Raw genomic sequence first — 8,039 nt, 5'->3', positions numbered from 1 at the left:
ATGACGCAGTCTGTTTCTGAGTTGCTATGTAGTTTGGGGTTCGCGCGCTCATTCATTCACGTGGCTGTGAATGTCCTATACATTTATTAGATGCCTACAAATGTGTCAGGCACTGTTGTAGGCAATGGGGTACAATCACTAAAATCCCATTCATTAAAAATGCAAATGCAATTAATAAGGGACTGGAACAGGTGTTCACAGCAGCATTATTCACAATAGCCGAGGGGTGGGTGCATTCCTGAAGGAGGTAGGTTTGCTGCCCAGTGTGCACAAGGGCCACCCAGGCCCAATCTTTTGCGAAGAGAAGGGCTCTGCTGGCCAGCAAAGGAGGCAGGAGGTGGGACTCCCCGATTAGGGGTCTGGCTCAGGTTTCATGGAGTCAGACAAGAGAAGTCAAGCCAGGGGCGCGTGCACGGGGCCTTTCTGATTGGTGGGGCCTTTGGCAGAACCCCGTGTGCAAGTCCGGTCAGTGGGTGGGTGTTGTAATCTGTTGGACCCCTCACTTCCTGGGGCTGCCTGCTGTTCTGTTTCCGCTCATTCTCCAGCTTTGGCTCCCATGGGGAGTGGGGTGTGACTGCTTCAGGGGTCATCTGTAGGTCACGACTCTCCTTCCTGTGCCTGAGAGTCCCGGTTGTAAGCAGCTCTCCTAAGGAAACAGGAAGTTTAAGAGATATGAGTGGGCTTTTGTGGGAAAGAGGAGCACAGCAGGGGCTGCTGGGTCTTGGGAGTGTCCAGGGGAGACGCGACTAAGGAGGCAGCACTGGCTTCAGATGCAACCCACGCACCTGGCAACAGGTGATGGGGCAAACAGACTGTGGTCTGCACTGAGCGTGGAGTATTGTTCAGCCCTATAAAGGAAGGGCTCCAACAGGAGGAACCTGGAGGACATCATGCTAAGTGAGATGAGTCGGTCACCACAGCACAGATACTGAAGGATTCCACGGACATGAGGAATGTGCTGTAGAGCGACGGGGTGTGTGTGCCAGGGACTGGGAGGGGGAGGGGTGTTGCCATGGGATGCAGGTGTCCCAAGTGGCATCTGAACTGCCAGGCAAATGACCCTTCCCTGCAGTTCTTAGCGCCACTGAACTTTACACTGACCCTCGGTAAATGGTAAGTTGTATGTTATATCTCGTGAGAATATAACAACGTACAACCACTTTGGAAGACAGTGAGTGGTATGTTTAAAAGTTAAACATACAGGGGCTGGCGCTGTGGTGCAGTGGGTAAACACCCTGGCTTGAAGTGCCAGCATCCCATATGGGCACCCGTTCGAGACCTGGCTGCTCCACTTCCAATCCAGCTCTCTGCTATGGCCTGGGAAGGCAATAGAAGATGGCCCAAGTGCTTAGGCCTCTGCACCCGTGTGGGAGATCCGGAAGAAGCTCCTGGCTCCTGGCTTCGGATCAGCGCAGCTCCAGCCGTTGTGGCCAACTGGAGAGTGAACCATCGGATGGAAGACCCCCCCCCTCTCTCTGTGAAACTCTGCCTTTCAAATAAATAAATAAATAAATCTTAAAAAAAATTAAACATATACTAACACAGGGTCCAGACATTCCGTGCCTAGATATTTCCCATTGGAGAAATGGGCAAGGAGAGCAATATTCTTAAAAAAAAAAAAAAAAAAAGCAGCCATACAAATGTGTATCCAGGTAGGTGGATAGAGAAACGGTGGTCTAGGTACACAGTGCAATATTCCTCAATGAAAAACCAGGAACCACTGCTACTTCATGGGTGGACTGCAAAATGAGTAGGAAGAGCCAGACAAAAAGGAGCACCCTTGTCTCCTGGCATCCATGATTCAGGACCCCTCGGGACACCAAAATCTGTGGGTGCTCAAGTCCCTTACCCATGTGGTATAGCATTTGCATATAAACTCTGGGTAAGCACCCATATACTTTAGATCATCTCTCTAGAGATGATGTGTTACCTAGCACAGTGTCAATGCTATGTAGATTGTTTTATTGTGTCATTTAAGAAATAATGACAAGAATGTCTATATGTATTACATGGACAGTTTTTCTTCAATTTAAAAAATATTTATTTATTTGAAAGGCAGAGTTAGGGAGAGAGAGGGAAAGGGAAAAGGAGAGGAAGAGGGAGAGAGAGGGAGTGAGAGAGAGAGAGAGAGGGAGAGAGAGAGATTTTCCATCTGCTTGTTTACTCCCAGCAATGACTGGGGTTGGGCCAGGCCAAAGTCAGAAGTCCAGAACCCCACCCATGACATGGGTGCAGGGGCCAAACACTTGGATGATCTTCTGCTGTTTTCCCAGGCTTGCCAGCAGGGAGCTGGATCAGGAGAGCTGGCACTGGGACTAGTGCCCATATGGGATGCTGGCATCACAGGCAGCTTAACCTGCTCTACCACAATGCTGGCCTCTCAAATATTTTTCATCTGTGGGTTGGTGGAATACACAGATATGAAACTCACAGATACAAAGGGCCAACTGTATATGATGTGTGATGATATTTAGTACGAACTGATACTGTATGTGGCGACAGAGAACCAACCAGCGGCCCCCTGTAAATGAGAGGGTGATAGGGGAAGGAAGGAGGGAGAGATTTCCGAGGAACCAAAGCAGTCTCGGAGTGTGGGGTGGCAGATATGTTCATTATCTTGATTGTGGTGATTCTTTCAGGGGTGTGTGGCCGTGTCAAAATTTCTCAAGCCATACATTTGTGAGACGCTTACTGAATATCAATTACACATGAATAAAGCTGTTAAAACATTTTTTAAAATATCTTATTTATTTATTTGAGAGGTAGAGTTACAGACAGTGAGAGAGAGAGACAGAGAGAAAGGTCTTCCAACTGATGGTTCACTCCCTAATTGGCCACAACGGCTGGAGCTGCGCCCATCCAAAGCCAGGAGCCAGGTGCTTCTTCCCGGCTTCCCATGTGGGTGTAGGGGCCCAAGCACTTGAGCCATCTTCTACTGCTTTCCCAGGCCATAGCAGAGAGCTGGATTGGAAGAGGAGCAGCCAGGACTAGAACCAGTGGACATATGGGATGCCGGCGCTGTAGGCAAAGGATTAACCTACTGCACCATGGTGCCAGCCCCTAAAACATTTTTTTTAAATTTAAATTCACCTAAAGAAATGCAATTCAATAAAAGGCCAGGAAAATGAAAACCACTGGGTTCTGTGGGACACGGGTAGGACTATTTGTGTAGGTGCTGGAGGTTAGGGGAGCGTCAGAGAAGCAGTGGCCGGAGGACAAAAGTGCTGTCCAGCAAAGAGCAGTGGGGAGGAGGAGGGTGTGCTACGGAGGGAGAGATGTGCACAGACCCATAGGCAAGGAGCCTGGGGTGGCGGCTGGAACTCAGGGCAGTCAGGGGAAGGCTTCCTGGAGGAAGAGGCATTTCAGCTGAGCCCTGTAGGGTCAAAGGGAAGTTTCTCTTTTGCCCTCAGTAGGTTCACTGTAGGGAGCTGACAGCAGACAGGTAGCATCAGGTGAACACGTGCAGAAGGGAAAACCACAGCATGGGGGAAGTCACAGGCCTGTGATTACCCCGTAGCCCAGCATGGTCCAGAAACCTCACCTCTTCCTAGGGAGGAGGGGAGAATGGAGAAAGTCAGGGAACAGTACATGATTTTTCTTTTCAAAGATTTGTTTATTTATTTGAAAGAGTTACAGAGAGAGGAAGAGCCAGAGAGAGAGAGAGTGATCTTCCATTCTGCTGGTTCACTCCCCAAATGACCACAACGTCCAGAGCTGTGCTGATCTGAAGCCAGGAGCCAGGAGTTTCCTCCAGGTCTCCCACGTGGGTGCAGGGACCCAAGGACTTGGGTCATCTTCTACTGCTTTCCCAGGCCATTGCTGGATTGGAAGTGGAGCAGCTGGGACTCGAACCGGCGCCCATATGGGATGCCAGTGCTTCAGGCCAGGATGTTAACCCGCTGCACCACAGCACCAGCCCCCAGTACATGGTTTTTAAGGGAACTCAATGGGCCTGGAGAACATACAATGGCTTAGGACAAAGTCCACTGGGCCCACAGAACAGATAGTGGGTTATAGGTGATTCTCCATGGGACCCAATAGAAGACAACGACCAGGTGTGTGGAAGACTTTGTCTCTCATCCCAGGTATGAATTTCGTCTCCTCCGGCTAATGAAACTTTGGTATGAAGGTTGAAGGCAAATGTGTGCCTCTTTGAGCAGATCCAGTCTAGTAAATACAGAGAACCTCTGCCTGAGCTGGGTGGGGTGGGAGACAAAGGGAAGGTCACAGCGACCTTGATTCTGCCAGGGGACCCAAGGACTCAGCACATTGAGGCATCCGTCTTTGGGGGTCTTATTCTCTGAGCCCCGACAGCCCTGAAGCATGCACAGGAACAGGAGGAGGTGGGAAAGGGGCAGGTGAGCAGGGCTGTAGAGTGGCCAGAAGCACACGCGTGATCGCCTGCAAACAAGCTGGAGTCGGCCTGCCAGGCAAGCGAGCTTCCGGGCCTCTGGCAGCTGGGGAGGCAGAGACCCGAGACTGGGCACAGAGGGTCAGTTCTCTGTGTGGCAGCTTGGAGACTGGAGGGGTAGGAGGGGACCCGCAGGGTGATCTCTGGTGAGGGTGAAATCCTGCCCGCCAGGCATCTGCTGATGTGGTTACCATGGAAACAGCAGACAGCAGACCAGCAGCATCCAGCACGGCCCCTCTTGTTAAAGATCATGGGACCAGAACCACGGAGGAAGAGATTCACTCTTCCCTACGGGCAGCCTTTCTTCTTTATTTGTTTTATTTTATTTTATTTTATTTTTTAATTTATTTTTTATTTTTTAATTTTTTTTTTGACAGGCAGAGTGGACAGTGAGAGAGACAGAGATAAATATCTTCCTTTGCCGTTGGTTCACCCTCAGTGGCTGCTGCGGCCGGCGCACCGTGCTGATCCGAAGGCAGGAGCCAGGTACTTCTCCTGGTCTCCCATAGGGTGCAGGCCCAAGCACTTGGGCCATCCTCCACTGCACTCCCTGGCCACAGCAGAGAGCTGGCCTGGAAGAGGGGCAACCGGGACAGAATCCGGCACCCCGACAGGGACTAGAACCCTGTGTGCTGGAGCCGCAAGGTGGAGGATTAGCCTAGTGAGCCGCGACGCCGGCCCTTTCTTCTTTATTTGTAGTAAAACACACATAACATCAAATTTATCATTCATATTTACTCATTTAAAAATGTTTATTTTCACCTACTTGAAAGGCAAAAGGGAGAAAGTGAGAGATCAATCTTCCATCTGTTGGTTCCTTCCCCAAATGGCCCCAACAACCAGGGCTGGGCCAGGCTGACGCTGGCTGCCCAAAATTCAGTCTGCATCTGCCGCATGGGTGGCAGGGACCCAAGCACTTGGGCCATCATCCGCTGCCTCCCAGGGTGCATTAATAGGAACTGGATGGGAAGCTGAGTGGCTCGGACTTGAACCAGTACTCTGATATGGGCTGTGGGTGTTCCAAACGGTGGCTTGACCTCTCGTGCCACAAAGCCTGCCCCCACCTTTTAGCCAGTTTTAAGTAAACAGTTCAAAGGCATTAATTAAGTACATTGCCCTTGTTGCGCAACCATCAGCACCATCCAAGTCCAGAACTCTTCATGATTCCAAACTGAAATCCCGGGCCCATTAAGTGATCCCCATCCCACCTGTCTCACCCCCCTGCAACCCCATTCTACTTTCTCTCTGAATTTGACTCCTGCAGGGACCTCATGGAAGTGGGATCTTACACTATCTGTCCTTCTGTGTCTGGCTTATTGTTCCTAGTACACTGTCCTCAAGGTTCATCCATGTTGTAGCATGTGTCAGAATTTCTTTCTTTCTTTCTTTCTTTCTTTCTTTCTTTCTTTCTTTCTTTCTTTCTTTCTTTCTTTCTTTCTTTCTTTCTTTCTTTCGATTAATTTATTCAGAAAGAGAGAGAGAGGTCTTTTATCCACTGGTTCACTCCCCAAATACCTGCATTGGCTGGAGCTGGGCCGATCTGAAGCCAGGAGCCAGGAGCCAGGAGCCAGGAGCTTGCTCTGGGTCTCTCACATGGGTGCAGGGACCCAAGTGCTTGGACCATCTTCCATCACTTTCCCAGGTGATCAGCAGGGAGCTGGATTGGAGGTGGAGCAGCCAGGATTTGAACCAGTGCCCATCCGGGATACCAGCGTTGCAGGTGGAGGCTTAACCTACCATGCCACAGCGCCGGCCCCCTCCCTTTCCTTTCTAAGGCTACTATTCCACTGTCTGTATTCACACATTCCGTTTAATACATTCATTCACCTGTCCATGGAGACTTGAGTGGCAACCACTTTTCGGCTAGAGTGACTGACTAATGCTGCTATGAACAGCAGCTTCTAGATATTCTAGAAGCATCTTTCATAGACATGAACTGTGGGGTATTTAGGGAAGAACAAAGACTTTGCTAATAAATTTTGAATAAAAGGAGAAGAGAATACAGGGGAGTGTTCTCCCTAAGTGAGCCTTTGCCTAGGTGCTCTCAGGCCTTAGAGCTTCACCCTGGGTGGCCCCTCCTTTGCGTGTCTCCTGAACTTGGACTGAAGACAGCACGTGCCTGCAGCCAGCATGAGGATGGCGGCCGAGCAGCGTTCAATACGAAGCACAGGCTTGCATTAGGACGCTCCTCCTGGGCATTCTCCGGGCTTCTAGGTAGAACGGACCATGTACAGGAATGCAGACTCCATGTTGGCAGGACCCGTCTGTTTGTCTGTTTTATTAAGTTTTGGATTGCCAGTACCTGAAACACTGCTTAGTACTAAAAAAAAAAGCAAAAAACAAAAAAAACTTAGGAATGAGGCTTCCCGTGGACTGGACCCTCTGTATGGTCCAAGACAATTCCCCTTATCTCAGGAAGTGAAGAGGCTCCTATCCTAGAACTAGACTCAACAGCTAACCCAGGGGCCAGAGTTGTATCACAGCAGGTTAAGCCTCCTGCAATGCTGGCCTCCCATATGAGCACTGGTTTGAATGCTGGATGCTCCACTTCCAGTCCAGCTCCCTGCTACAGTGCCTGGAAAGGCAGCAGAAGATGACCCAAGGCTTGGGCCCCTGCCACCCATGTAGGAGACCTGGATGGAGTTCCAAGGTCCTGGCTTTGCCATGGCCCATCCCTGACTGTTGTGGCCATTTGGGGGAGTAAACCAACAAGAGGGAAGACCTTCCTGTTTCTCCCTCTCTCTCTGTATTCCATGAAGCACAATTTTAAAATTTTTAAAAATTTATTTTAAAGGCACAGACAGATAGATCTTCCATCGACTCTCCCAAATCCCAACAGTTCTAGGCCAAACCCAGGAGCACTGAACTCCATCCAGGTCTCCCCCATGGGTGGCAGGAACCCAACTACTTGAGCCATCATCTCTGCCTCAGGGTGCACATTAGCAGGAAACTGGACTTGGAAATAGAGCTGGGACTTGAACTCAGACCCTCCAGTATGGCATATGGGAATCCTAGGTTGTGTCTTAACCACTGTGCCAAACGTCCACCCCCAGACTCCAATTGACCTTGACCTGTCATTTGTACTTCCTGTTTGCTCATTGCTCAGCTGGTGACAATGACACTTTGCTGAGCTAACCTCACTAGGTGTCATGTGCATCCACAGGGACATGTAAATAGAAGTCCTGCACACATGGATGTCAGTGTTTCCCTGGCTCTGACTGGTCCTGCGGGCCCCAGCCCTGCATCTACAGCTGGCCTGCCCGCAGGCACCTGTCCAGCTCTGTGGCTCCCTGCAAGCAGCTCTCAACTCCCTGCTCTCCTCCTTGTAGCCCCATTCTCTCAGTCAGATCCCGCTCCTCCTTCGTCCTGGCCTCCCCTTTCCTGCCCTAGGTGTGGCTGCTGCTTGACGGGGTGATCCTCCTTTCCCCTGCCACCACCCCAGGACAGGAGTTCCTCTGCCTCTATGATTACTGCCATCATGGCCTCTGAGCAGGTCTGCCCCATCTCACCCATCTGTGATGCCAGAGAAATCCCCCACCAACAGCTCTCACCACGCCCCTCCTCAAAAGTGACTGGTGGCCAGGTGGACCACACCTCACCTCGGCACCTGGCTGCCAAGGCCCTCCCG

Source organism: Oryctolagus cuniculus, chromosome 2 (assembly GCF_051225735.1).
Source record: "Oryctolagus cuniculus isolate XC-2025 breed Fujian yellow rabbit chromosome 2, ASM5122573v1, whole genome shotgun sequence".
NCBI lineage: Eukaryota > Metazoa > Chordata > Mammalia > Lagomorpha > Leporidae > Oryctolagus > Oryctolagus cuniculus.
Note: the sequence above shows the minus strand (reverse complement) of the source record.